Raw genomic sequence first — 9,200 nt, 5'->3', positions numbered from 1 at the left:
TGTTGGTGGAGCTGTGAGCTGATCCAACCATTCTGGAGAGCAATTTGGAACTATGTCCAAAGGGCTACAAAAATGTGCATACTTGGGGAGAAGAGGCCAACCGGCTTGGAAGGAGAAAAGTTACTGGCGAGAAAACCTGGGATCCAAATTGAAGGCACGTTAGTTTAAATGGAAAAAAAAAAGACTTCTTTTCCAGGTAATTCAAAATTATTCTAATAAATAAGTAAACAGAAGTGCAGAAACTAAATTATCAGGATCCTAGGCTCAGAGAATCGTGGAGCTGAAATGAATTCTATTGGAACCTGTCATTTTACAAATGAAGAAATTGATACTCAGAGAAGTACAATAACAAGCCTGGGGGTCAGGAATTCCTCTGAGGAAGAAGAAAAAGAGATTCTAGTCAATAATACAAAGGGCAGGATGATGCATGGGACCATGCTGGCAATAGATGTTCAGCAGAGAGAAAATGGGACAGCTGTGATGGCAGCATGGGCCAAACTGGTGGCAGATGCTCAGGCCAGAATGAAAACAGCAAGCCAAGATTTACCCTGCAACAATAAGGAAGCCTTGAGGAAGCTGTTGTACATTTTCCAAAAACAAAGTCCAATATAGTTGCCTCAACATCTCAGAAATCTTTTCAGAATGATGTTCCTCCTATGCCCACCTCTACCTCCTCTGCATACCTTACCCCGAAATAATCTGAAGGCATGGTGCCAGAGACTCAATATCAGCAAAAATGGCCGGAAGCACATTTTATACAAGAGACTTTGGGAACATGTGTCACCTTCTGAGCAAGATACTCCCAGAATAGAAGAAAAGGCAAATAAAAATCAAAACTGAAGCTTTCATTGAAGATTCTCCAGATGAAAGTCTGATGGCAACTCAAGCAGCAGAGACATGGACAAACAAGAAAAAGAAAAGAGAGGCAACAAAAACCTCTCTTGTCCTGACAGTCAGCATGGCAGCATGGAGCAGACTCATGACAACAGGGAAGTCCAAGGCAGTGTGGCCCATGGCCACATCTTCTGAGCCTCCTAGGTCCAAGCAATCAGATTCATCGCAACGGTGTGTAGTACATGGTGAAGCTTTTCCTAATGACGTCCCTGGTTCAGCTCCCTTGGAGTTTCATGCTAGACAGACCTGGGTGCCTGAAAATGATATATTGATTCCTCTCTTATAGCTTTCTACCTGCTCTTTCCCACCCCCAGAAGTAGAAGACAACTGGCTGTGCCCTAAATGTGTCTACTAGAACAAAGCCCTATTGGACAATATTCTGTAACCATAAAGGATCAAGGCTCCAAGACTGTTTTTGACTTCTTCAAGATAATGACTTATAAATGTAACTTTCTTTCCTTCAACTTAGATATTCTTTCCCAATTAGTCCTTGGTGCATTTCCATTGGGAAACAGTTTCCATCTGTCCAGGATTTTGGTAAGGATAGAAAAATCCTTAAAAGTCAACAAGGTAGGAGGGACCTGACATGGCAATCAAGTCTACATATTATATGGTTTTGTTCAGCTGCTGAGGACAAAGGTGAAAATCTTACAACCAAATAAAATTTAAGTCTATTCACCAAAAATATATATATATGCATACACTTCGACCCAGCAATATCACTACTAGGACTGTATCCCAAAGAGATCATAAAAATGGGAAAGGGTCCCATGTGTACAAAAAATATTTATAGCAGCTCTCTTTGGGGGAGCTAAGAAATGGAAATTGAGGGGGTGACCATCAATTGGGGAGTGGCTGAATAAATTGTGGTACATGAATGCAATGGAATACTATTGTACTGTAAGAAATGATGAACAGGAAGACTTCAGAGAGGCCTGGAAGGATTGATATCGACTGATGCTGAGTGAAAGGAGCAGAACCAGGAGTACATTATACACAGAAACAACCATAATGTGTGAGGACTGTTTCTGGTAGACTTAGCCCTTCACAGCAATGCAAGGACCTAAAACATTCCCAAAGGACTCTTGAAACAAAATGCCATTCACATCCAGAGAAAGAACTATGGAATTGGAACACAGAAGGAAGCAGAATATTTTCTCTTGTGTTATGTTTTGGTTTGGTTTGTTTTTTCTCACGATTTCCCCCATTCATTCTAATTCCTCTACACAGGATGACTAATGTGAAAATATGCTTAATAAGAAAGTATGTGTAGAAACCATAGAAAATTGCATGCCATCTCAGGGAGGAAAAGAGAAAGGAGGAAGAAAAAATCTATGACTTATGGAAGTGATTTTAGAAAACTGAAAACAAATAATTTTTTTTACAAAAAGAATAGTAAGATGTATTGATTTTCTTTTTGTAGTATGTGTTCTGGGTTGGGTTTGACGTGGGCCAGTCCCTGGGTAGTTTAGATTCAATGTTGAACAGAATGAGACACTCACAATTTATTCAGCAGTTAACAAAAAGAGATTTACTTAAGCATAGCAGAGAAGGATAGAAGCCAAAAAAAGAAAGGCATTCATTTGATTCAGTTGAGTGAAGCTCCCTTGCCAGAGTTACCCACAGTGATCCACCAACCAATGTTCCTCATAGTTGCTATGTACACAGGCTGAGCTTTTAGTCCCCTGAGCCAACCAAGTCTCAAGGAATGTCTCAATATCTTTTAAGGAAAAATTAAATTGCTTCTACCACAGTATCAAAAGAATCTTTGCAGTACTTTCAGTATAAGTGGTTCTATTGCCATCTTCTTGTATATATTTCTATATCCACTTCAAAATTCTCCTAAACCCCTTAAATTTCTCACACATCTGGGAATCTTCTGAATACATACATGTCCACAAGTTATTAAATATAGTTCCCACTTCCTTTTAGGTGAATATTCACTAAGTCTCATAGAATTAGGCTGAAATATAAATCAGTAGATAGTATTGTCTCACACTATCAGAAAAGTGCCTCTTCAGTTGGTAACAGTCTACAGTGACTCTATACTCTTCTACTTAAGTGAAGCCTAGAAGTAAAAATACTAAATAAGTAAATATCAAACAAATTAATCAAAACTAATCCTCACCAGGAGAAAGTGGCACTGCTCTAAAAAGCACTAGACATGTCTGATATAAGAAATGTTTAAAAATAGTGGTCTGCATTTTTTACTTTTAACATTCTCACAATCTGGATAATTTCCTAAATATTTTTTCTAATGTCATGTTAACAGCAAGGATGATAAGGATAATCAACCATTTTTAAAAATCAGATATTTGATTATTTTAATTTAAAATTCTGGCTGTTATGTTTTATTCATAATGTTCACTCTATGTTATATGGAAAAGGATTTTTTTTTTTGTAAATACAACTTAGAAATGGAAAGAACAGTGAAGCTATGTACTATTTTCAAAATGCCCAATTCCATTATGTTTTGGAAGACAGGATCATTGTGAATAAAAAGCTTAATCAGCTACTGTGAAATGAATTTCTAATTATTCTACTTCCCTGACTATATACAATAAGTCACCAGAGTGATGAGTGTGTTTTTATACTTGTTTCTGTCTAAATGTGTCAGATTTCTTGGAAGTATTGGTCATTTAAAAACAAGGTACTCACCTTTTCCATGAAAATTGTAATCAGATCTAATTTTTTACACTAACTTTTCATTAGTCTTTCACTAGAAATGGAGTGTCATTCATTTTTTCCTGTTGAAATGTATTATTTGTATAACAAGAATAATGACTTCTAAAGTAGATCTCTTACCTTTCTCCTACTTTAACATAGACCTCTACAGAACTTTGATACTTTATTAAAAGAAATCTTTTTAAATATTTGCTTTTAGGTCTTACAAATTCTCTACTAAAATTTGTAAGGACATGCTAAATAGCCTCACACCATTTTTAGAATGATTTCAATTAGAACTGGCAATTCTTATGCCAAGGGGACATTTCACAAAATGTACATAAGACACTCATTTGGGGGTGAAGGGAAATCAGTGGAACCTCAGACCTCAGGCCACAAGGCTATACAAGGAAAAAAAATGGGGGAAACAGATCTCAGGGCACCCTAAAATCACTGCTAGGGAAGTAATTGGGAGAGAACAATCTAGACCAGGAAGGAATTTACCTGGAGGTACAGTGTAGAGAATTATTCATGATATCTAGACATTGAATCAATTTGTTTTCACTTTGTATTTTATCAATATTAGAGCCCTCATACAAAATTCTGGTCACCCTGCCTTTATATTTCAACTAACCTTCCTCATTTTCCTACAGATGCTCAAATATAAGGTTAATAGAATCCAGAAGAGTTTCTTCAAAATCACTAGCACATAATAATTCAATTAAACAAATTTATTATTTCATCTTTTGCCATATGCAAAGCTTAGAATGCAAAGATTTATTTAAATGAAATGTATCCTTTTCTTGGAGATGCTTAAATTCAACTTGGAAGATACAACTTGTACACAAATAAGTGAATATATAATAATTTTAGGAGGAATAGATCACTAATAGTTTTTTTAATCTTAATTTATGAAATAAAGCAAACATTTCCATAACATAGTAAAAAAAATTTTGAAAGATAATTGCACATGAAACCACAAATCTACTATGCACAACTTGCAGTTTCTTTCAAATATATAACAAAATTGTCATGCAAATTTTTCCTCCACCCACTCTAAAGATGGTTACCAATAGACACAATTAGAGAGAGAGAGAGAGAGAGAGAGAGAGAGAGAGAGAGAGAGAGAGAGAGATGAAAAATGTTCTGTATATGTTTCTATTTATCAGTTCTTTCTCTGTATGCAGATAACACCTTTCTCTGGATGCAGATAGCATCTTTCTTCACATGTCCTTTATACTTAATTTGGGTATTAAAAGTAGTCAAAATAACATATTTGCTCATAGCTGTTCTTAAAACAATATTGCTGTATATCCAAATTTCAGAGAGACAGAGAGCACAGGGTGAATTGAATAGGATGGGATCATATTTTTTAAAAAATGAAATTAAGGGGTGAGAGAGAAATATATTGGGAGGAGAAAGGGAGAAATGGAATGGGGAAAATTATCTCTCATAAAAGAGGCAAGTAAATTACTTTTCAGTGGAGAGAAAAGTGGGGAGGTGAGAGAAAAAACATGAAGCTTACTCTCATCACATTCGGCTAAAGGAAGGAATAAAATATACACTCATTTTGGTATAAAAATCTATCTTACAATACAGGAGAGTGGGGGAGAAGGGGATAAGCAGGGGTGGGGGGAATGATGGAAAGAAGGGCAATGGGAGGAGGGAGCAATTAGAAGTCAACACTCTTGGGGAGGGACAGGGTCAAAAGAGAGAGCAGAAGAAATGGGGGGCAGGATAGGGTGGAGAGAAATTTAGTTAGTCTTACACAACACGACTACTATGGAAGTCATTTGCAAAACTACATAGATATGGCCTATATTGAATTGCTTGCCTTCCCAAAGGGAATGGGAGGGGAAGGAGGGATGAAGAGAAGTTGGAAGTCAAAGTTTTAGGAACAACTGTTTAGTATTGTTCTTGCAACTAGGAAATAAGAAATACAGGTAAAGGGGTATAGAAAGTTACCTTGCCCTACAGGACAAAAGAGAAGATGGGGATAAGAGAAAGGAGGGATGATAGAAGAGAGGGCATATTGGTGATAGGGGCAATTAGAATGCTTGGTGTTTTGGGGTGGGGGGAGGGGACAAATGGGGAGAAAATTTGGAACCCAAAATTTTGTGAAAATCAATGTTGAAAACTTAAATAAATAAATTTTTAAAAAAGAAATGCTTTTGAAGCAGAGAGACACACAGAAACTAAAGGTAAGGAGCTAGAGCAGAGTCTATTATGCTTCATCTGAAATCTAAAAAAAAGCAGGGGTAGCAATCCTAATCTTAGACAAAGTAAAAGTCAAAAAGAGATGTGAAAGGAAACTACATCTTGCTAAAAGATACCATAGACAATGAAGCAATATCAATTCTAAACATATAGGCACCAAGTGGCATAGCATCCAAATTCTTAAAAAAGAAGTTAACTGAGTTACAGAAAGAAATAGAGAGCAAAATGACACTAGTGGGGGACTTCAATTGTCTGCTCTCCAACCAATAAATTAAACAAGAAAGAAACTAAGGAATGCATTGAATATGTATTTTTGCTTATTATTAATGTAATTTTTCTTCTTAATAGGAAGATCTCTCCCCTCCATTAATAGGCTGATGTGACCTGCCTGGGCCACATGGAAACCTGAGTCACATAAATTTGAGTGACATGGGGCCTGTGGTGGGAAGAGTTTGCTGAATGGGTGGAACAGGAAAGGTGGAACAGGAAGAGACAGAACTAGAGCAGAGCTGAGAAAAAATCTGGAGAAAGTAATCAGAACTGAAGAATGCAGGCAACCCACAGCTGGCTGTGAGTGTGAAAAGGGCATTTTGTTTAACGGCAGCCTGCTTGTGATTTGTTTAAGGGACCTGCTTTGTGGGAAACCTAGTAGTGGTAGGGCTTGGGAATGGTGTCAGTCTCTCTATTGTAACTGGGTATAGATTTTTGTTGCTATGATGGATTTGGCTTTCTGGTGTTTTGATTTGGTCTTCCATGTGGAGAATCTGTTATATTTCATAATTCAGAATTGCACCAGGATAATCATGGCTGACATGGGTGCTGTGATTATTGTGTTAGCGCTACAAATGATGACAATGATCTCTATTTGGAGACAGAAAGACAGAGGAAGAAATGGATGTCTCAGGGTTGGAGGATTTGCCTTATTTCTCCCTGGCAAGAGAATGGGCTGAAGGCACAGGGCTCTATGAAAACTGGGAACCAAGGCTACAGAAGGAAGAAGTCAGAAACTTGGAAAGATGTTTGCAGGGAATACCAGTAGAACCAGGGAAAGGAATGGCAGGGGTGTGTAGGAGAGGCTGAGGCTTGCTAACAAGTTATTGAATTATATGTAAAAGCAGAGACAAGCTGCTGGAGGAGAAGACTCAGATGGAAAAGGAGTTGGCTGGTTTGCACGAGAGGCTTTTTGTGCTGCAGCATTCAGGTTCTCCTTTGGAGGAGCAAGCTGTAATGTCTCAATTGGTCAGAAAAGCTGTTGTTGGTCCAGCTCACAGGAAACAAAAAATTAACTATACAAAAGTGAATGCAGCCCTTGCAAAGCAGGGTTTGATTCTGGCCTAAACACAGACCAGAAGGATGTGTGGGAGAAGAATGAAATAAATGAGGGGACTGAGGTTCAGACTCTACTAAAAAGGAAGCAGAAGAATTTTTAGAGGGCCCCCACAGTGCTTGAGGGCATAATTGAGGATTTTACTCAGTAGGAGGTCACCCAAAGGATGGAAGAATTATTTGTGTCTTGGATGGTGAAAAAGATAAATTTCGTCAAGAGAGAAGAGTAAATAGCCAGTGGATTCAAAGTTAGAATAGACTGACAAGAAAAGAATTGTTTACTGTTCTCTTGAGGGCAGGGGGTAAATTTTGGAAGAATAGATGGCATTTTGTTTAATGAAATATATAAAATATATCAAGGAAAGAAGCTTGATTTTAGACTGAGCAGGGAAGTGGGAACTTCCCCTATGGATCTTTCTGAAACATTATATCCAGGTTCATCACACCTGCAGAGAGGATGGGAGGTTGGCCAGGCCCCAGCTCAGATTAAAGAAAGAATACCTCTATCCAGAATGATGACCGCCAAACTGCAAATTAAAAACAGTGAATGAGGCTATGATAGTGGGTCCATAGACTCCAGAAGTATGGCTGACCCTATCTCTACCCTGATTCTGGTTATTTTCTCCTTGTTTCTTTTTGGCTTTTTGTTTATTCACCTTATTTGTCAGATTTGTTTTCTTCAGGCTTACCCTCCATCTTCAGATGCCTGATCACTTAAGCTGGATGTCTCCCTGCTGTGCACAACTGTAATGTGTCATCCCTGGACCTGGTGTCGAATAAACTCTGGATGCCAACTGAGGAACTGACCCCTCGAATGGGACCTCTTGGGGCAGAGACACCTCTATATCCAATCTCAGCAGGTAGCAGCTTGCCCCAATATTTTGGGCACTATTTATTTGAAGAGGGAGAGATGGGGTACTTTGACTCAAGCCTACCCTGAGATATTATTTTATGTGCTTATTTTGTGTGATCCCTGTTATATTGTTATAAAGTTGCCTACAATATTGTTTTGTATGATTATTTTCTGTTATCCTTGTTAAAGTTCTGTTGATACCAGTTGCCCCATTGACCTACGTAATAGATAAGAAAGATCTTGGGACCGAGTGCATTGATAATGTATTTTTGCTCACTGTTAATGCAATTTTGCTTCTTAATGGGAAGATCTTTCCCATCCATTAGACCTGCCTAAGTCACATGGAAGCCTGAGTCATGTGAGTCTGAGTGACATGGAGCCTATGGTGGAAGGAATGAGTGGAACAGGAAGAGGTGGAGCTAGAGCAGAGCTGAAAGGTAATTTGGAGAGAGGAGTCAGAACTGAAGAACACAGGCAAGCCCACGGCTGGATGTGAATGTGAGAAGGGTGTTTTATTTAAGGGAAGCCTACTTGTGATTTAAGGGACCTGGTTTGTGGGAAGCCTAGCAGGGGAAAGGCTTGGGGGTGGTATTGTTCTCTGCATTGTTATTGTGTATAGATTTTTGTTGCATGATGGATTTGGCTTTGTGGTGTCTGAATAGATGTTTTGGTTCTGTCTTCCACATGGAGAGTCTGTTGTATTTCGTGATTCAGAATTGTGCTGGGATATTCATGGCTGCCATGGGTGCTGTGAGTATTGCATTGGCCCTACAAGGAAGTAAATAGAATAATAGAAAAGTTAGCTATGACATACCTACAGCATAATTTAAACAAAGAGTAATATCATAAGCAAATTAGAAGAGCAAAGAATAGACTACCTGTCAGATGTGTGGGGAAAGGATGAATTCATGACCAAACAAAGAATAGAGAGCATTACCAAATATAAAATAGATAATTTTTATATATTAAATTTAAAAACTTTTGTACAAACAAAACCAATGCAACCAAGATTAGAAGGAAAGCAGAAAGATGAGCAACAATCTGTATAGCAAGTGTCTCAGGTAAAGGCCTCATTTCTCAAATATATAGAGAACTGAGTCAAGTTTACAACAATGAAAGTCATTTTCCAACTGATAAATGATCAAAGGATATGAAGAGACAGTTTTCAGATGAAGAAATCAAATCTATCTATAGGAATATGAAGAAGTTTCTAAACACTTTTGATTAGACAAATACAAATTTAAAA

General features: G+C 37.9%; 1 pseudogene; it reads left to right on the top strand.

Annotated features, from left to right (window-relative positions):
• Positions 1–316: 316 nt before the first annotated feature.
• LOC140531634 (developmental pluripotency-associated protein 4-like) lies at positions 317–1,279 on the top strand (annotated as a pseudogene).
• The last annotated feature ends 7,921 nt before the right edge of the window (positions 1,280–9,200 follow it).

Source organism: Notamacropus eugenii, chromosome 3, assembly GCF_028372415.1.
Source record: "Notamacropus eugenii isolate mMacEug1 chromosome 3, mMacEug1.pri_v2, whole genome shotgun sequence".
Lineage (NCBI taxonomy): Eukaryota > Metazoa > Chordata > Mammalia > Diprotodontia > Macropodidae > Notamacropus > Notamacropus eugenii.
The sequence above is the reverse complement of the archived record's forward strand: the minus strand, read 5'-3'. Positions and strand labels throughout refer to the sequence as shown.